Source organism: Mytilus californianus, unplaced genomic scaffold (genome assembly GCF_021869535.1).
Source record: "Mytilus californianus isolate M0D057914Y unplaced genomic scaffold, xbMytCali1.0.p SCAF_8, whole genome shotgun sequence".
NCBI classification, from domain to species: domain Eukaryota; kingdom Metazoa; phylum Mollusca; class Bivalvia; order Mytilida; family Mytilidae; genus Mytilus; species Mytilus californianus.
The window spans coordinates 9526059-9548626 of record NW_026262734.1 but is presented as its reverse complement, the minus strand read 5'-3'; the positions used below and the strand labels follow the sequence as shown (position 1 = coordinate 9548626).

Genomic DNA, 22568 nt, shown 5'->3' with positions numbered 1-22568 from the left:
GTTTAGAATGTTTTACATTTGTCATTTCGGGGCCTTTTATTGCTATGCGGTATGGGCTTTGCTCATTGTTGAAGGCCGTATGGTGACCTATAGTTGTTCATTTCTGTGTCATTTGGTCTCTTGTGGAGAGTTGCCTCATTGGCAATCATACCACATCCTCTCATTTTTATATTTACCAAGATTATCAAGTACTCAATCTGACTTAAGTAAGTCTAGACAAAGGTAAACTACATTTAAGTACTGTTGAGTCTTGTCAAGTAAAATCTGTGCTTGACCTTTCTGGTTGAGTACAAAATATGGTCTTTTCAGACTCTGAGCAGTTTGTAGTGCATACCAGACAAACATGTTCACCTTATATCATTACATACACCAAACATAGTGGTCTTATATTTTTGAGTACTTGGAAAAAAGACCAAATCAAAACTTACCATTGACAAATGAACCATGAAAATGAGGTCACAGTCATATGAATTCTGCCAAACAAACATATTCAATATATACCAGTACCTAATAACCTATCATTTCATATACTTAATCTGATAAGACTGATGAAAAAAAACCAAAAAATAAGCACTGACAAATGAACCTGACATGAAAATGAGGGATAGGTCAAATGAAACTTGCCAGACAAGACACGAACACCTTATAATCATTCCATATGCAGAATATAGTGGTCCTATTGCTTCAAGTGTCTTCAAAATAGACCAAAATCATAAATAATAAATGTCATATAATGAATCATGAAAAAGGTCAAGGTCAGAAAAGAATGCCTGTGTCGGACATGTTCACCTTAAAATCATTCCATACACCAAATGTAGAGGCCTAATTGCTAGTCTCCGATAAATAGACTAAACCACAACAACTAAAGATTGAACCATGAAAAAGAGGTCAAGGTTCGATGAAAACTGCTAGTCCAACATGCACATGTACATGTACATCTAACAATTATTCCATACACCAAATGTAGTTGACCTATTGCTTATTGAATCTGAGATACAGACTTGACCAAAATACATTTGTAAGTGAAAATTTCACATGAGAAAAAAAAAGCATGATTTTTATTCAAGCAGTCACTGAACCATAAACATTAGGTCAAGGACAATGGACATTTGATGGACAGAAACTTAGTGACTACACATAAGGTACACAAAAATGTATCTGTGTACAAGGTATGAAACATCCAGGTCATCTATCTTTTGAAATATCAAACTTTATTCAAATAGTTTATGCTGCTGCATGATTATGCTGATTGTAATCCCTAAGTGTCGCATTTTGCAACAATGGTCTCAGGTGACACAAAAACTATTTCAATCACATTTCATGTGCCTGTACCAAGCAAAAACCCTGTTGTAGACTTGTAGTACATGCTGCATGGCATATAGTTTTTATTTTTTTATTTTTAGAATTGTGTATTAAATGCATATGACAGATCTATATAAAATAGATGTGGTACATGTAGTGATGTACATGTACATGAATGATTATCACAGGCACTATGAACAAGATATTTCTGCTAAATTTATTCACTACTTTTATAGACATATTAAAGACTAGAGCTTGACATATTGCATAGACAATTGCCTTTCCTTCTATTGAAGCCTTATATATACATGCAGGTTTCATTCTAGATGTCATTTAATTATTTTTTGCTATTTCAGTTGCTGTCAGTCTACTACAAAGCAGGGTTTATATTCATATCACATTAACATATTCTCGTCCTTAATATGCATATTAATTTGCCACTGGACTGTAAGCAGCTATCCATCATCATCATCATTGACATATACATAAACGTTTCATATATCATGTGTATAGTATCTCTTCTTGTTCATATATAAACTTTGACCTACTGCTTTATATACATTTTGTAGAATCTGAGAAATGGAATTAACCACAATTTACACAAAAAATTAACCTTAATCACTGATGGGGAAAATGAGTTTGGGGTCACATGAACACCGGCTTTTGTTTGATTTGATTTTTACCTAATACATATATACCTTAATGTTTTATTTAGATATCTGTAGACTTATAAGTTGAAAAAAATTGAGAGACAAGTTGAACCCTGTCTGACAACACATGTAAACCTTGGATCCCATATATGTATACCAAATATAGTTATCTTATTACTTATAATATGCCACAAATTCACTTGATAAAATCACTACACATGTAGTTTTTTAAGGAGTCGCTGAACAATGAAAATGAGGATATGGACAATGGACATATGACTTGACAGAAACTTCTAAACATAAGGATTCTTTATACATTTTGATTTTAAGTATGAAAAATCCATGATTTCTACCCTCTGAAATATAAAACTTTATATAAATTGTAAATGTTGTTGTCCGATTAGCATTTTATGTCTTGCATGTCTTGTATTCTGAAACTTTTGTCACAGGCAGGACAAAACTGGAGACCTTGGAGGAATTAAGCTTCCTTATAAGCCTCATGGTGATAGTCAGTAAATAAAAGGTACATTTATCTGTAGGAAAATGAACAAGGAAGATACAAAAAGTGCATGTAGTCTTCAGTTCCAGAACAGACATAGTTGTCAGAAAAATTATTTTTTAATTATCTGGTTTATCCATTCAAATAAAGACAGAAGAAATCTATCTATTACTAACTGTTCTGAACTGCATTTTATTTAATGAACTTATAGCACTGTCAACATGTACAATGTACCTGACAAGCAACAATCTTTTAGTTCACAAGTACAACAGCTTGATCCATATGTGATCCAAAATGTGTAGAATGCTATTATGGTGGGAGGTTCAACTTCACTTTATACTTCTCAACATTACTTTGAATATTAAATCCTATATCACCTTCATTGCTGGTGATCATCATGTCATGTACATGTAGAACTTATTTTTAAACTTCTATTGGAAACCAGATTGGTCAAATATGTCTTCATAACGAGTTGAAAATATGGAATGTCTACGACTAGGTTCCGTGGCTACCAAAGATTTAAAGAATGTCTGTTCGTCTTAAATTTGTATTGTATGTGGCTGTTACATGTATTTATAAATGAAAAAGGCTTTTATATCTTTGCTTTTGTACAGACATCATTGACATTTATATTAGCAAACAATTTGCATTTCCTGGCATATCTATTTGTTTGGTGGCTGAATATTTCCAAATGCATATTTCATGTTTTTCACATCCTTTTTAATTTTCTGATGAAAATGCTGTTGCTTCCAGTTGATACAGATTCTATAGCTGAGCCTGTGTCTGGCCATTTCTTTATGTCTGGCATGTATGTGAATTATTCACAGTGACTCAATTTCATTTCCCCAAACTTTCTGTGTCTGATTCCTTTCCATGAAGCTATATAGACCAGGGAAGAATGTCTGCTCCTGAAATATCAATTTAAATATAATTATGGAATATTCAAAACAATGCTGACTCCATTATAAAGCTTATTTAAGATTATTTAACATCCATTTCAAAGGATCTCATTTAATTTTTTTTCTTTAATAACTATTACTAGCTTTTCCAGACTAAAATATGAAGAAAAAATGTACATGCATGTCTGTTTAGGGTTTCCCTACCTACATGTACATACCCTGTTACTTAATTAATACTAGTGTTTATTCAAACACATCTTCATTGATATGTTCCTCTGGTTAATGACAGAATGTTTTATTGTCCTTAAATAAATGTTACGTATAGAGATAGGCTATCTAGATTCAAGATTCAAGATTCAAAGTTTTATTTAGAGTCGATATTCCATAAACTACATAAGCACAAGCTCTAGTGAGCTTTTCAAATCGACTTAATAACAAAATACAATACACACATACAAAAGTCATGAAAACAATACAATTTTAAACATATAATGCATAGTAAGATACCATAAATGACATATATAAGTTAAAAGCATAGTACACTTAAAACATAGCACAAGTTAATAATAAGATTGCACAAATCAAATAGTCAAAATAAAACAAACACAGGTATAACACTATATGTATGCACTGCACTGGCATGAGCTGTTACTTGGATCCCATGTATGTACCAATTTTTTGAATTGGTCAAAAGATGTTTCCATTCGACAATGGTTCGGCAGCTCATTCCAGATTTGTGCAGCATTATAGCGAAACGATTTTAAGCCATACTTAGTAGTTCGGACTCTTGGGAGTACTGCTGTTTCCTGTGATCTTAAATCATACTTGTTAATTTTTATATCAATCAAATCATGAAGGTAGCTCGGACTTTTTTTGTGAATTATTTTAAATGTTTCTATTGCAATTGTTTTTATTCTTCTTATTTTTAAAGATGGTAATTTAGATTTTTCTAGCAGTTTTTCGTATGGTCTATCATAATCTTCATAAATGAATCTTAGAGCTCTTTCTTGATTTTTTTCCATTTTAAAAGAATTTTTTTCGCTGCAGTAGTGCCAAATTACTGGACAATAGTTAAAATTCGAAAGAATGAATGAGTAGTATGCTGTTAACCTACCTAGCCTGTTTAAATATTTACCCATACGTTTTAGAATATTTAATTGTCTTGATGTCTTTTTACATATTTCAGATATATGATTGTTAAAGTTTAAGTCCGAATCTATAGTTATTCCAAGAAGTTTAACATTTTCTTCACAAAAAATTTTGTTTCCATTTAAATTAAATATCAAATTATGTTTATTTGGGTTTTTTTTCCAATGGCTATAGCCTGGAATTTGTCAGGATTAGCCTTCATTAAATTTATAGAAAACCAGTTTATTAGATTTAAACTATCAGTTTCTAAACTTTCAACAACTTTATCTAAATCATGATCACTATATGATACAGTGTTAGCATCAGCATAATTATAAATGGTGCTTTTTTGTACAAAATGAAAAATGTCATTTATGAAGACATTGAAAAGAACTGGTCCAAGAATTGACCCTTGTGGTACACCTTTAAACATACGATCCCATTCACTGTAAGAACTTCCAATTTTAATGCGTTGATTTCTGTTTTCTAAATAACTTTTTAATAATTTTAGAGAATTTTTAGATAGACCGTATGCTTCCAATTTAAGTAAAAGTAAATCTAAAGTAAATTTATAAATTGACATTGTGAATCCATTTCTAGGACCCACATCTTCTTATCTTTGAACATTTTTGGGGAAATAAAAACACTGGCCCTTGAGTAATCCTTTTTGGGATTAGTCCTTGAGGTGTGGATTCCCTAATCAAATTTGTACGTATTTATTATCAGAATCAGTACACAAATCTTTAAACTTGTATTTCATTTAATTTCCTATTTTTTCTTTTTATTTAGCATCATCATTTCCAGACATTAAATTTATAAGATACCTATTGATTTTGTTTGATGGTTGGTTGTTTTCTGAACAATTTAACATACATGTATGTACTATGATAGAGATAGCTTCATCTGTCTTGTTCTTCTATATATTGATCAAGTATATGTATTGGACATGTTGAAAGTAAAGAGAGAGCCTCAGAGTATTCTATCAGTCAAGAGCATAATTACTTAAACAAGTCTTCAAAATTATTTATACTAGCAATGTTACGAATGAAAACAAAGCAACGGCGGACCCAGAAATTTTCATAAGGGAGGCCTGTACAGCCATGCTTTAGTGATTCCCTATATAATCAACCAAATTTTCCCCAAAAAAAGGCCCCCCCCCTGGGCTCCCCCTCTGCAAAGTTACTCATGTAGTTAAAGCTAAATATTTGAGCATGAAAGACTACAATAAATGGGGAATGTGTCCATAGCAGATCATATAAAGTTATAAAGAGACATAACTGAAGAACGATAAAAGTGATGCTACCCAAATTTGTGCTTGATCTGAGTTTTGTGGTAATACGTATTGTGTACAAATTTCATAACATTTGGTTGAGGCAAACTAAAGTTAGAGAATGGAAACGAAAAATTCAGCAATTTTAACATTTCTAAAGGGGCATAAATCTGGAACGGTTAAAGTGACGCCAATAAAATTCAAACTTGATCTGTGTTTTGTGGTAATAAGCATTGTGTATCAGTTTCATAACATTTGGTTGATGCAAACTAAAGTTAGAGAAAGGAAATCAACTTTGGGATGTACGGACGGACGCACAGACAAATGGACAAGGGTAAAACTTTATGCCCCCTCAGCTACGTATACTGCGGGGGCATAAAAATGTATTTTCTGTAATTTCAGATATCTGGTTAACATACATGTACATAAACAGGATGAGGTTATTTTTCTCACAAAGCATTAAACTAATATTTAATGAACACTGAAACACTAATTGCCATTCTGACCCACTGTGGCCGAGTCCTAGAATAGTGAACAATTAATTTCTTTCTTGGCAGAAAAATTCTAACAATTATCTGGAGCACCACATTATATCTACATGTATCAGTGTGTGACAGAAGTAAAAAAGTATGCTGATATTAAAACTTCTTCTGCATGTGCAGGCGTAGGTATACATGTATATCTTTGCAAGTACACAGTAGGATATCATTATGATCTATATTATACTATTAGTCTATATACTATATTACTAATTCTGTATTCTGTATCTTCATATATTCTGCCAATATAGGCACACCTTCAGTACGAAGTAATAAATCCAATATAAATCCAATCACCAATAGAATTATAATACAGTCTGTACACAATAAAAGTATGTCAATATATTCCTTCACCAATATCACATATCAAGTCTTATTTACGGAATTTAGAATATATTTACTTTTAATTAATAATAATAACTTACAGTCCACACACAACTACTACTTAGCTAAATTTGACTTTCTTAAGTTTTTCTGTCCAGTGTTTAGGAGTTTGTACCTTTGCATATGCAGGTTATATATAAGTGTTCTACAAGCAGGTTCAACATGCAAGCTAATAAAGCTACATAAATCACTAGTTTGGGTGCAAGCACAGAATTTCACAAGATGGTATGGGTTAATTATCACATGGATTAAGTTTATATCCAAACTAATGTTAAATAGTTCTACCAATCTAAGACATTGCTCACGTATCACTTTTCAAAGCTTTTCTCTGTCTGGTTCAAGATGAATACAAGAGATAAGAAAATGTTCAATCGTTTCGTCTTCTTTATTACAAATTTTGCAGGTGGCTGATACCTCACATTTGTTGAATTTGGCTCTATTTGATTGCAGTATGTAATTTCCTGTTGCAACTTTAGTTCTAATAGGGTATTCTGTTGATGTCCCTGCAGTTTGAAGTGTTTTTTGTAAGAATTGAAAGTAGTATCAAATTGCCGGTTCTGCCACAAATCTATTTTAAGTAGAAATATAGCATAAAAATGATAAAAAAACGAAAAAAAAATAAAAAATGTGAATGAATGACATACGACAAAAAAAATCTATTTTTTTTTTTTTTCTTTTTTTTTTTTTTTTACACAAAACCCAAAACACCTTAAAAGGATGTAATCCTAGGGTAAATACAAATATGTCTTTTGTTCAAAATATGGATGAACTCAGAAGTTCAAAAATCGTAGACAACGAATTTATCAATGATAATGTTTTTGAGGAAAAGGCAAAGGACCAGAGCCTGGAAACCCTGAAATGGAAGGAACTCCCAATCGGAGTGATTTATAAAATCCTGGAAGTGGTAGAAGTAGATTGGAAGTTTGGGAGGAGTAAGATCCTCACTTTGAAAAACAGAGAAGGAGAAACGTCAAGGGTGTGGGCTTGCAGTATACTGAACAGAGAGATGGAACCCTTGGAAGGAGCCTTTGTGAGAAGTACAGGCTTAGAAGTCAGCGAAAAGACCAAACAGGAGTACTTTTCTTGCAACCTTGTGAGAAAGTAAGTTAAAAAAAAAATAATGCGCACTAAGGTCCTCACTAAAAAGTGGTGGAAGGTTGTCGGAGCTTATCTTTTTCATCGTAGTAGTTTTTGAGGCAGGTGGTGATTTTCCCAAACTCAGCATCATCAATTTGTTCATCATTAGCCAAAGCAGTACTAATACATTGTTCAACCAAAAATTTTGTGGACTGTGCTAATTGCAAGGTGTCGCGGTGTTTTTTCTTCTTTTTCATGATACGCCTTGAGATTAGTGTGAGTACCATCACGCCAGTGGCACTCAAGCAAGCAAGGGATCCTCGGGGAAGGGAGGCTATAATACCTATACCTGTTAAAGCTGAACCCATGGTGCAGCTGGTCAACACCAAACTGCCCACAGAACAAGCACCCAGTGCTACAGATGCAACTTTGTCCAGACGTTTGTAGATCTTCAAGGTTTGTTGATACTTATGAATATCCGCGTTGAGTTGGTCTTCCATACATTTGACTCTGGTTTGTCGGTATTCAGAATCTAAATTATCCATTTATTTTATAGGAGCATACCTAGGAGGGGGATATTTTTTCATTGGAAAGCCTTTTTTTGGAAATAAGAACCGCACTTTGAAAGATCCTTACTGAAACTGGATAGGGGTTGTTGGAGCTTATTTTTTTCATCGTAGTAGTTTTTGAGGCAGGTGGTGATTTTCCCAAACTCAGCATCATCAATTTGTTTATCATCAGTCAAAGCAGTACTAAAACATTGTTCGACCGAAAATTGTATGAACTGTTCCAATTGCAAGGTGTTGAGGTGTTTTTTCCTCTTTTTCATGATACGCCTTGAGATCAGTGTGAATACGATTACGCCAGTGGCACTCAAGCAAGCAAGGGATCCTAGGGGAATGGAGGCTATAATACCTATACCGGTCAAAGCTGAACCTATGGTGCAGCTGGTCAATACCAAACTGCCCACAGAAAAAGCACCCAGTGCTACAGATACAAATTTGTCCACACGTTTGTAGATCTTCAAGGTATGTTTATAAATGTACTTATGAATATCCGCGTTGAGTTGGTCTTCCATACATTTGACTTTGGTCTGTCGGTATCCAGAATTTAAATTATCCATTTATTTATAGGAGCATACCAAGGAGGGGAATATTTTTGAAGGGGCTGTTAGCACCTAAGATCAGACCAGCTCCGTCGTGGAATTGCTGACCACGCTTCAAGTAGAGTCCATCACCATAGGTGATCCGGGCGTTTGAAGGTTTGAGGTAGAGACCGTTGCCACTAAGTTTTACGGTGCAAACGCATCCACCACGTTTTAGGTACAATCCAGACCCTAAGGCCTTGTTGACGGCTACACCACCAAGACCACTCAAGGCTCCAACACCCAAGGCGGGTAGAATGGTTTTTGCTAACATGGGGAGTGCCCTCATTGCCAGCCCCGCCAACATGGGTAGGAAACCACCCACCTTCTGCATGTTTTCCTTTAATTGGGTTGCACTCAACTCTAGGACCATACCACCAGTACCCTTTTGTAGGAGCTTGGCGATCTTTTGAACCTGGCGGGTGGTGAGCAACATCTTGTGTTCGCCTTGCAGATTTGCGTGGGACAAACGAATGGAGACCGGACAACCTTTTTTAGCCGCCCGTTGTAGTTTATCAGCTTGACCGTTTGTCAAGTTCAAACCTTGTTCGTGATAAGTCATTTATTTATACCTCACGAAGATGAAAGCGGATGGTGAGATGTTCACCCCTGAAATCGATGGGCCTACCATCTTGATCGGTGAGATACGTTTGCATGCGATTGATGGTTTGCAAGGTCACCGGCAAGTATAATAGATTCTTTGGGGTTTGAATGATCTTCATACCAGGACCGTCTGCGGGAAAGAAGCTGTAGATGGTAGACTGCTGTGTACCATTTACATAACTTCCATGGATGATATCACTATTCACCAGAATGCTGTTGATGCTGATGATATTTACAATGTGTTCCCCTTCCGTATAGCCGTTTGTGATCATATCGTACGTGTAAATCTGTCGCTCGAATCCCAAGACGGTGTTGATGCTATTGACAACGTTGAAGTCTACTTGATAGTGTCTGGCGAGGGTCAGCGTTGCTCTTAGGGTCGCCCGGTTGGCATCGATGATGATCTTCGTTTTGTGTTTGTTGAGCCGTAGCCACCGCTGGATCTCATTGTTGATGTCTTCGATGTCATAGGAACCTGTGCTTAGTGCGATAGGAAACCAGTTGGCACCATCGTCGGGGGAGTAGCGAAAGGAATTGTTACCTGTATGAATGTTGGGGATGGAGTTATAGGTTTCCAGGTTTACTAATGCCATTTCGTAGGTCTTAGATTCCTTGAGTGGTAGTGGGGGGTTGAATCTGGTAAGGATTTGGTTATCGTTTCCAGAGACGATGAAGGAAAACCCATGCTTTGGGTTGGTATTATCGACAATTTGCTGCAACAATGTGTTATCCATTTATTTATGGTAGACCATTGTCACATATTTTTGCTTCCACTCTTCGATACCGTCATACTACTCCTTGAGTTGTTTACTAGCCTTCACTACGATCGCATAGACTTCGGCGGGGTGACTGGCAAAGAGGAGTTGTAGGTGAATTTTATCCATTTACTTTTTTAGTACACAACGTTCATCTTCTGACCATCGGATTCAAACTGTAGGATTCTATCTGAAATGACAAGTGCAAACGCTTCGGTGTTGGCTGGAACATTACGGGCGAATTCTGCTCGGATCTGAATGTCTACAGTAGATTCTTTGAGACGCTCAGACTGATGACTCACATCAATCACAAACAAGGGGTACAAGTCGATGAAATCGGAGGGATTGATACCACCATTACTGAGGAGAGTGTCCATGTTATGGAATTTCTTTCTGAAGTCGGAGGCCTCTTTGAACACTCTGGCGATCCTATTTTCGTTGAAAGCTGCATTATAGTCGACTGCTGGATAACGTTCAGCGTTGAGGGTGACATTGATATTTCGCAATCGACAGTGATCGAACACGGAAGCATTATGGGTTTGGTCACTACTTTTGTTGGTTTGGAAGGCAACAATGATATATCTAGGCTTTTCGCGACCACTCTTGGCAGCTAGACGCCAGTTAAACTGTGAGGCTTGGGGAACGGCTATGGAATCACACTGTCTCATGCGAAATCCACAGTGGATCTTGGATTTACTTTTGATGGTTTTGTACAGTTGCATTTTATTTTCGTCTGAGGGGGTGACGTGAGGAACAAACCACGATAGTTTACTTAGGACAATCTTTGCCGGATCGTTGACGGCAGCTGCTCTCAAAATGGCATTAGCATTTGAATCGCGAACGAGTGAGAGTTCGTGCCTAAACCCGTACACTATTTTGTTGTAATCATCTGCGAATCCAAAAATATGTTTTAGGGGGATGGCAAACGAAAACGATCCTTTGTTGGTGGGCATGGTGATAATGTATCCATGGCGGGCTGCAAATCCAGTGTTCGCAGCCTCAGCATCGGCGGAAGAATCTTTATACCACAGTTGGTTGAGACCCTGCGATTTGGAAAAGTCGTCGGGGTAGGTTAACATTCCCAGCATAGTGGTGGCGATGCCAGGGTCGTTAATATGTTCGATCTGCTGACCGGAAAGCCTGTAACTGATGCTTTTGAAGAGATACATGATACCATTATGGGTGAGCGACACAAGATCGCCATCGGCATATGCTGTGTCATTATTCTTGAGAAGTCGACCTTCTACCACGAGATAACTCTCGGCGGGGTGTAGGAACAAATCCTGGGTTTCGATGTTAATTCGGATTTCAGCACCGGCATTGTTCAGCTGGGCACCGGCTTGTGGTTCGTATTCTCGAACCTGATATTCCTGGAGACTTTCGTTGAAGGTCAACCCTTCGGTGATTGTAAGGATGTCAGACATAATGTATTTATTTATAGCGTTGGACGAAGTCGTGGATGGTTTTGATACCAGAGCCGGAGATTAGATTGTTTAACCGAGCTTGCTCTGGCTTCTTGCGTTGAACACTAGGCTGTTGAGGGATTTTAATACGTTTCCTGGGGCGGGTCACTTTACCAACCACATGGTCGACGGCTTTGGAAGCTCCTTTTTCAACACCTTTCAAGGCTGCATGGGTGGTAGCATTTATGGCCTTATTTCCTAGGGTTTGGGCGGCAGAGGAAGTAAACATGCGTCCAGCCAAACTGGCGATTGTGTCAAACAGTCCTTTACCACCGTAGGCGTACTTTCGAGCATAACCTTTCTTGATTTGCAACATTTATTTATAGGATACTACGATGAAGCGCCTTATATTCATCGATGCTGATATGTCTACCCCTTTTCATAGCATCGATAATCGACACAATTTCGTTGCGCACACCATTGTTTCCTGCTCGGTATGCTGCGGCACACAGTTCCAAACGATCGAGAAGCTGCTTGAAGTTGGAAGAAAGAAACACGGTTTGCAGCCCACTGCCAAACTTATCCTTCTTGTAGATGTGGGATACGATTTCCTTCCACCTGTAACCCTTATTCGCCTTCGGGGTTCTCGAGAGGGTGGAATTGCCTTGATACATGGCACCGGAACTTTTCAGGATTTGTGCATAGTCGTCAAGGTCTTCGGGCTCGAACGATTTTGGATTCTTTTTCACCATGAGTTCCCAGAGGCCAAGGGTTCCTTTGTACCTCACACCATCCACGAAAATATCATGGCCGTCAAACGTAACTGGTGAGCTTCCGATGAAGAGACCATCGTTTTTAGATCGCAATCCAAAGGTGTGGTCGGCGGAAGGAGTCATACTGAGCTGCAAATACTGCTGTGCTCGAGGTCCGAGGACTGTGTCTGTAGGTGGTGCGATGGGTAGTGGGTCGGCAAACTCGGGCGGTGGAGGAGGGAGGGCCGGCACTGCTGCAGGTAAATCTTCGATTGTTTTTGTGATTTTTGAAGCTGCTTCCCGCTGAGCCTCAACCACAGGCTTGAACACCTTGGAAAGGTCTCGGCTGAGTCCAATATTGTCAAGGCGGTGTTGCATGTTGCTGGCTTGAATGCACCGCTTAGTTTCATGCAACTCCTTTGCAAGTGCCTCACGCTGCTTAGGGTCGGTAATCTTGATAAACGTCATTTATTTATAGGATCGAACGCTGTTGAACGCCCTTAAGCGTTGGAGTGAACGCCCCCAAGCGTTGGTGTGAACGCCCTTAAGCGTTGGTGTGAACGCCCTTAAGCGTTGGTGTGAACGCCCTTAAGCGTTGGAGTGAACGCCCCTAAGCGTTGGTGTGAACGCCCTTAAGCGTTGGTGTGAACGCCCCGAAGCGTTGGTTCGAACGTCCATACGCGATAAATTGCACATGAAGGTATGATTTACTTGGTATAATTCAGGATCTATTGAACATGTGCTAAACACCTCTCGAGTGTTCTTAAATTGGTCCTTTGTTAAATTCTTTACCAAGGTGTCTAGTGAGTTTGGCATAAATTTACATGAATCAATAAATCTCATTTCCATTGGTCCCACTTTCTTTGAAAAACTAATGTATTTCTCATCTGTATTGGGAATGCAGTTAATTTGCCCACCGTTAAATCCTAGCTCTTTAACAAACAAATGCGCATCATACCCACTTAAATTATGAAATACAATGGGAATAAATTTTGGAAGTTGAAATACTAAATTACATTTATTATGTGCAGCACCACGATACTTACCTGTAATATGATCATGATCTCGAACTATATCCCCATCGAGCTCTTTACAACAAATATGACAGATCGTGCTAAATTTATGTCTTTCCTTATCTTCCTCAGTCATCACCATATTTTTTTTTATTTCGGTAAATATTGTAAATTGCCCACATTTCTTTCTCCATTTCTCTAACGAATTTCTTAGCCACATCAGGTCCTTGGTACAAAACCGGTGATTTATATTGTTCATGTTCATATTTTACGTAATAATAATATCCTGATGGTGTATGATGTTGATATTGTTTTGTGTCTGATTTTAATGAGTTGGGCTGGCATGTGTCAATTTTCTCTACAAAACATTCAAAATCTGCATAAATAGTAAAGGGAACTCTCATTGTATGGTTGTTATTGTCAAATTGTGTGTAGGTTCCTGGCTCTGGCAGTTCTGTCTTAACTACTTCGTTCTGACTGCAATACTCGTGATGTTCATCCAAAATGGTTTGTTTAGTAAAATGATTGAAACACCTACGACAAATGAAAAGCTTATGACTATTTAACGAAACTTGTAAACCTAAAAGCCGCGATAAACTTTTCACCCAGCAATAATGCTCCTGTTTTTTACCCCCTTTATCGTTATTTGTTAGTAACATGAGATCTATCATAATTTCACCTTTGTTCTTTGATATTTTCGAAGGATACACTTCTAACTCACGATTTTGGTTAATCTCATATCCTAACACATTTACATTGATGCTTGGGTTAAGCTTTTCAAACTTATCAATTGCTTTGAGCGATACTGGAAAATCAATGCCTTTAAAGTCAAGTTCGTCAGCCCATTTCTCGTATTGTTTCACCCGATCGGTTTATTTCTGATCTACCTCATCATGATGAAGTGCTGAAAGAACAGCCCATTTAAAACATTGCTCGTCTGTATTTTTTACGTTGATTATTGCCTTCTTTAGCAATAGTTGTTTTGGGAGTGCTATGAATGAACTTCCGGCTAGCGGTTTGAACTTACTAACTTTAATATCTAACCGTTTGATTTGACTAAACACCCACCCACTGCCCTCGCGTTGATATTTAGACATTTTTTCTTTGATCTTTTCGACCGCGTCATCAATTTCCTGCTCAAGGTCTGTTGCCTCGAGAATGGTCATCTGCAAGGATGTAAAAAAGGGTTCCTTTATTATGGATTCATCAGGTAATTTAGTGCTTGGTTTCATCATTTCAACTATTAAAACCAAATTCACTTTCAACCCTTTTTTCTCGGTCAACGCCCCTTGTATCTTGCTAATGATGGTGCTTCGACACAGCTTCAAAAATGTATTCACATCATTTTTCTTTTTGGGTCAAATTTTCACTGTGCCAAATACACCATTCAATGCATCACGTCCGTCCGTTATTTCTAGTTCTTCATCAATGGAAGCATTTTTCAATATTATTGATGATTAAAGTACTTAAATTTTTCTTTGTTAGTCTGGAATAGTTATGAATCTCCCGCCTTTTGGCGAGTGCTTTCAACTGTTTCATAGTAAAAACCTCTTCACGCTTGAATCTTTGGTTTGTTTTGTTCTCAATGAGGTCTACCAGGTTGATTTTTGACAATCTACTATAACCTTTTAAGTTCCCTTCCCTAGCAATTTGTCGCAATTCCTTAATGGTTTTGTTAATCTGTAGTTTACCATTACTAATAAACCCATCATCACTATCATGGTTAAACTGCCTTTTGTGCCTCCAACATTTCCAATCTTCCTTTGGTTTGTTCTGACAGTGCCCATCTTTCCTCTTCAATTTGGCCCCGCAGACATTTGGTAATTCCTCAGCACTCATATTTTGTAATAATGCCATATTTCTTATTACCTCTTCTGACGCTTCCCTTTAAGTTATTTCAATTTTTCTTCTTACTGCGCATGCGCCGTAACAAAAACGTCACACATCATTCCGTTACACTTCACTCTACACACCGTTTCACGATGTGCTCCATTCCGCTTCACTTCATGATGTGCTCCGTTTCAAGCATAAAAAAAACTTTTCCAATCCGGCAAAAATGTCGGATCGAAAAAATTTTTTGTACCCCAGCCGGGCCATTATTTTTTTTATTTTTGACTTACTTTCTCACAAGGTTGCAAGAAAAGTACTCCTGTTTGGTCTTTTTGCTGACTTCTAAGCCTGTACTTCTCACAAAGGCTCCTTCCAAGGGTTCCATCTCTCTGTTCAGTATACTGCAAGCCCACACCCTTGTCGTTTCTCCTTCTCTGTTTTTCAAAGTGAGGATCTTACTCCTCCCAAACTTCCCATCTACTTCTACCACTTCCAGGATTTTATAAATCACTCCGATTGGGAGTTCCTTCCATTTCAGGGTTTCCAGGCTCTGGTACTTTGCCTTTTCCTCAAAAACATTATCATTGATAAATTCGTTGTCTACGATTTTTGAACTTCTGAGTTCATCCATATTTGAACAAAAGACATATTTGTATTTACCCTAGGATTACATCCTTTTGAGGTGTTTTGGGTTTTGTGTAAAAAAAAATAAATAAAAAAAATAGATTTGTTTTGTCGTATGTCATTCATTCACATTTTTTATTTTTTTTTCGTTTTTTTATCATTTTTATGCTATATTTCTACTTAAAATAGATTTGTGGCAGAACCGGCAATTTGATACTACTATTGGATGGATTGTTTTGATCTTATAGGCACATGCGATGTGTTGCAAGCTTGAATAACCCTCCGAATTTTCATTTATCTTTTCTCTCCAGTAAGTATGAATTTTCCTTGTAATCAAATTTTTCCATTGGAATTTTCCAAGAGGGTATGTTAGGAAATTCTGACAGTCTGGCAGATCATATTTTAGGCATATTTTCTTTATTTCTATGAACCAGCTTTTACTTGTATGTGTTTTTAATTGCAGCTGTCTTTCTGCTAATCTCCATTCAACTGATGTTTTCTTAGCTCTGGTGATATTTCCAAAAAGTGATAAAGCTTTAAGGTGGATTTCAGCTTCAATTGGTAGCATTCCACTTAGTATGTATATAGCAGGGTCAGCTGTTTGTTGAGATAAAGAGAGTATTTGTTTAATAATTTTCTTGTGGAATTGGTTGATAGTATCAAAAATGCTGCCTGTCGGAAGTAGTATTTCCAAACCATATGTTAATTTAGGCATAACATATGTATTTAAAAGAGTTATAGCTGTTTCAGGATCTAATCCATTCCTCCCATGTAAGCCTGCGCCCATTAGGCTGTATAATGATCCTCTTGCCTTCTTTATGTTTTATCAACAGTTAATTTTGCCGAGTTTTTCTGACACTTTTGTATACCAATATGTGAGGAGTAATCTACCACTGGCATAGGGTTATTGTTTATATGCCAAAAATTGTCCTCTATTTCAATCGATCTGGATGAGGTGTTTACAGGTAATATTACACTTTTTGTTGGTTGTAGAGTGTATCCCTCTCTCCTACTAAAATTGACAGCAATATTTACTAGCGTCTGAAGTTCTATTGGATTGTTTGCTATGATAGCAACATCATCAGCACATGTTGGAGCACAGCAGCTAATATTGCCTATGTGTCCACCTATTCCTGTGTCACATAAAAGGTTTAGTAGAGGGTTTACATACAACTTGTACAGATCAGCACTAATGGTACCACCTTGGCGTACACCCTGTTCTATTTCAAAGACTGCTGAAGTTTTATTTCTCCATTTTATACAAGATGTTGCATTTTTATAGAGGCTATCTATCAATATTATGGATTGATCAGAGATTCCTGTTTGATATAATCTCCTTATAAGATTGAATGTACGACCACATCAAATGCCGATTTACCATCAAGTAAAGCTATGTATGTTGGTAGATTGAGATCTTTACTTTCACGCTCAAACTCTTCAATAATTAATTCACATAACAGAGGGGTGGTGTTCTCAGTAAATCCTCTTTGTAATGGGTTTTGTTTCTCCAGGATGATAGGGTTTTCCCGTAATTTAATTATCTTTTCAATTATTTTGGAGTATATAGGTGTGACTGTTATTCCTCTATAGTTTTTCGCATATCTTACATCACCCTTATTCTTGAATACAGGAAATAGTGTACCAATTTTCAGAATATCAGATATACAGCCTAGTTCAAAAGATCTGTTGATAAGTAGTTGTAAATATTGTTGCAATTGTCTACCACCATGTATGATATTTTCAGCGTTTACACCAAAGAAGTCGGCAGCTTTATTCCTGTTCAGACATGTTATTGCTTTTGAAATCTCTTCTTCTGTAATAGGGTTATGCTTGAAACGATCTTTACATATGTCAATTATAATTTTAGCTTCTTTTTCAATAAGATCTAGATATTGAATGTCATAATTTTGATTTTGTTCCTTTTTTGCAAGCTTATGAAAGTGTGAACGCCAGCCTTCAATGCTATAATCGTTGTGATAGGTATTATCATCTACATGTAATTGATCTATAAATCTAGATAATTTTCCTCTTTGACTTTTTATAATAATATGAAACATATTTCTGTCTGATGTTCTGGCACTCATTAGTTTTTGACGTTCATTTATTCTACGTTTAGCTACTTCTAATCTGCATTCTTTACGTAGAATGTGCGTTGTTAGTTTTTTCTTTTTCAGATATATACTATCAGATTCTTTTGGACGTCCATTTAACTTCCAGTCGTGAAAAGCAAGTTTCTTTTTTTTTGATAGCTTCTTTTATGGCGTCATTCATTACTTGTAGCTTAGGTCTTTTTTTCCCCCATTTTGATTGCTGGTGCTGCAGCTTTAGTAGATTTAACAATAATTTGATTGAGATTCTTGAACGCTTTTGTTACATCTTCTATTGTCTCTATTGTTGGTTTGCTGTCTGATATTTCTGAAGCAATAAGACTCTCATATAGCTGTGTATCAACTTTATCCCATTTGATCTTACGTTTGACAGAGTTATTACTTGAATTGATTTGTTTCACTGGATGATGATATTGAAGGATCAGTTTAATTGGGTAATGATCTGATACATTAGATATTATGTCCAGTTTCGAGATTTCAAGGACTGTATGATTATATAAATTTTGAAATATAAAATAGTCAACGGCAGTGGTATCACAGCCGTTTGAATGGATAAAAGTGCTACCATTATATTTTGTTTCGAAATCATGCTCTTTCATGAAGTCCTTGACACAGGTCTTCCTTTGTGATGTTGGACCATTTACAATATCCTCGTTAAAGTCTCCTCCAATAATTATTTGGTGTGATTGTTGATACGTACTGACTATTTCATGTAACTGAGCAATACAGTCTTGAAAATCACTAAGGTGTTGAGATGATCCTTTACAAGGCAAGTATACAGAGAGAATAATTAAATTAGGATCACTAGTGACTTCTATTCCTTGAATTCTTTCGTTACCTATTGTTTATGATGAAATTATAGAGTCTAAATCTTTTTTCCATAATATAGCTGTGCCCCCATAACCTCTAGGCATCTGTGTAGCAGGGATGGGATCTAATGAGTCAACTGCCTTGCCTACACCGGTAAGCTTGTCACTTATTTCATTTAGCATAGATAACTGACAGTCATATAGCCAATGTTCTTGTAGCAGAAAAATATCAATACTGTTTTCTAATTCCTTAAAAATTGGACCACATGTTAAAACATTTTTACAATTAAAATCTAAAATTTTAAGTGTCTCTTCCATACGTGTATTTACATCATTCTCGCTATTTACAGATTAATAATGAATTTAGATTTATCTGATCCCATATCTTCATTGACATTGTAAATTATAATTTTTTGGTAGGAGAATGCATTGGAAGACTTGCAATGTATTTTCTGGGATACTGTCATGTTTTTTAAAGTACACTGTGAATCCTCCACAAACATTTTTTGTTCATAAGCACATGAGAAGTTTCCCAATGATAGAAAAATGTCAACCTTTAATACTCTATTTTCGAGAATTTACCTTTGAATGCGGACTTGATTATCGGTACAGACTTAAGTTTGGAAACTTGGACCGCAGACTACGATTTTACCATCGGTCCTAGTGTCTGTACCGTGTTCCTTCATTTTCCTTGCAACAGCGAACAGGTAGCAGATATCTGGTGTGTAAACTCTTTCCATAGCCCGTTTGAAGCATGTTGGAAGCCTGACCATGCAATCTTTGATCTCCAAAATAGTTTCCAAAATTTGTCTCTTCTCAAATTTCAATTCTTTCACTTTGTACTAAGGCAAAATTTCAGTTAATGCATTTTCTAAGTCGTTTTTCCATTTCTGCGTCGCCATCTTCAACATATTCCTAGGTTGCGTTCATAAGGAGCATTCTGATTGGTCGATATAAATTCTTTCTGAGGTCAAATATTACGTAAAAAAAGGTCACAAAAGTGAAAGAGATTAGGGTCATTGTTAGATCTCGTATGTAGTATAACGAAATCCGAGTTCTATATTTTAATTAGATTGGAAAAAATTATGCGCATCTGGTGCAGTGAAATTGGTACCGTTTATGTTATTACAAACAATTGTGTGCCTTAACAGTCTAATCTTTCTCTTTTAAAATGCTTTATTAAAAATGATTTTAAAGTCTGTTAATCCCCATGTCACAAGTTAAGAATCTTGTCAATGGTTCTCTTTGCTCATATATTAATGTTGTTAATGTTATTTTGTGTTGCAGCCAGATCTTTGATAGCATCTGTCAAATTTATTCAGATCTTTTAAATACTCGGGGCGGTATTAAACTTGGATATTTCATAGACTCTTATTTCTCGTTTAAGAGCGAATGCTGACCTCCTGATAAATATTTTTTGTTGCTTTTTGTGTTGCACATATCTTGCTGTCTCGTAAACGCATAGCATTCTAGAGAAATGATAAAGAAATCAAACATGATAGTTTTCAGTTTGAGAAGGACTTTGATAATATGTATTTTTACACATTCCTGTTTATTTTAAGAATCCGTATCGGATTCATCCAAAGAATAAGTTGCTTCACTGTTACTTTGAAGCCATGGTATGTATACACATGGAATAGATTTTAGTCAGTTGGAAGATGTTTTATGTGTTACTTTGCAAACCCGGCAAAAAAACTGTTTGTAAGGGCACTTCATGAAACGTTTTTCGAAATTTTTTGAAATTGATAATCCTTCCTTCAGTTCAATTTAATAAAGAAATAACTCTGGAAGAAGCATAGTAGTGATGAATTCGTATATCACGTTAATATATATCTCCTGTCAAATGGTAATGTTTGTAATAGAAAGGCGAAAGATACCAAAGGGACATTCAAACTCATAGGTCGAAAATAAACTGACAACGCCATGGCTAAAAAAGAAAAGGAACAACAGACAACAATAGTACACAAAACACAACATAGAAAACTAATAACTCTAACGATCATAATCATGACATTCCATCATTTTTCTCCTTAGCAATGTGTATCCAAACTTAGCCAAAAAATAAATTTGAAACTTGAAAGGCGTAATAAAAAAAGACAATATATACCGCATTTTTGCGCCTGTCCCAAGTCAGGAGCCTCTGGCCTTTGTTAGTCTTGTATCATTTTTAATTTTAGTTTCTTGTGTATAATTTGGAGTTTAGTATGACGTCCATTATCACTGAACTAGTATACATATTTGTTTTTGGGCCAGCTGAAGGACGCCTCCGGGTGTGGGAGTTTCTCGCTGCATTGAAGACCCATTGGGGGCCTTCGGCTGTTGTCTGCTCTATGGTCGGGTTGTTGTCTCTTTGACACATTCCCCATTTCCATTCTCAATTTTATGAGTCATAGTTGAAATACTAAAATCGGTCTGTTTGGTAATTTGTGACGTTGGGTTGCTATCTATAATTGACGTATGCATCACTTTCCCCTTTAGTGACCGTCTTTCTTGTAATACCTTATTATCTGTATATTTTTCAATTTGCTGCAAAATTCGTTAAACAGTGGATCTTGTTAAACAAATATCTGTATAGGCACGACTTACTGGTTATCTGCTTATGTAGAACTATGTTCCTTTCGATTTAGAAATGTTCCCCTATTTACAACCCTCCTTGTCATGGCATCTCCTATATCATTAATAGTATCAACTTAAAACTTTGTAAATTGTTAGAGGCTAATGTTGGCAGCGGAGTAGCAATTTTTATAAATATGTACGAAATGAAGTCAAAAATGGGATAACATTAATGCAGAAGTTTCACTCATAGTTAATTAAACGACTACGCAGGTACACCCATTTAGGTTTCCGCAACCACTGATTTGAAATTCATCCTAAATAACTGACAATTCTATATCGATATTGAAAATAAATAGCATTATAAAGGCATACATTACTAGATTCCTTTGCCAGGTCTTATTTATAATTTGACCATCAGCTGTATAGCGTGGTCGACATCTTATAAGGAATTCTACTTAAAATGAACCTAGGAGACGTTTTGAACTTACAATGAAGTGGGAGTTTTTACTAAATTTTGAAGGCTTTAGATTTTTATGTTCATTTATGGATTTTGTGTCATCAATTAATAGAATATATCCTTTCCATCATAAAAAATTGAATTATAAATTATTAAAAGAAGAAGGAGATTAGAATGCAAACAAACAAAAACCACAGGAAAAAAAACCATCATGACCAAAAAATACGAGCAGACAATCAACAGAAAACAAAAAGCACTTCCCAAAAATAAAAAAAATAAACAGTACAAACACTGGAAATATTTATAATTAAATTATTGCCCTTAATTTGTGTAAAAAGTTAGAATGCCATTATGACGTAGATTCCTGGACATACTCATAGTAGTCAAAATTTAACTAAGTGAAATCGATTTTACATATTACTTTCAGGTTTCTCATAAACACTACTTGATAAGAAAACAATTAGGGGATCTCGTAATTCACATCTTTTGACACTAAACATCTGTTACAAACGCTACCTTATGCTATGAACTTCTGATGAATATTGAAAGTTATAGTATTTTGAAGTTTTTTTTAATGGTTTGCTTTTAACTTGAAGAGTAACTCGGGTTCAAATTGAAACTCATACTGTAACTCGAACCCTCAGTCGACCTCCGACTATTACGTAAAATTAGCTCGAAACTTTTGACTCAATCTCTAATTGTTTATAATTCTCAATAAGAATATTATTCAAACACAAGACTTAAAATACAGACAGAAGATACCAAA

At 36.1% G+C, this 22568-nt stretch overlaps 1 long non-coding RNA gene across 1 annotated transcript; it reads right to left on the bottom strand.

Annotated features, from left to right (window-relative positions):
• Window positions 1-2613: 2613 nt before the first annotated feature.
• LOC127710456 (uncharacterized) lies at window positions 2614-19863 on the bottom strand. The gene is made up of 2 exons (XR_007986198.1): window positions 19372-19863; window positions 2614-3359 (listed from the first exon to the last, which is right to left on the bottom strand). It is a non-coding gene; the product is annotated as an uncharacterized LOC127710456 (long non-coding RNA).
• Between the last annotated feature and the right edge of the window lie 2705 nt (window positions 19864-22568).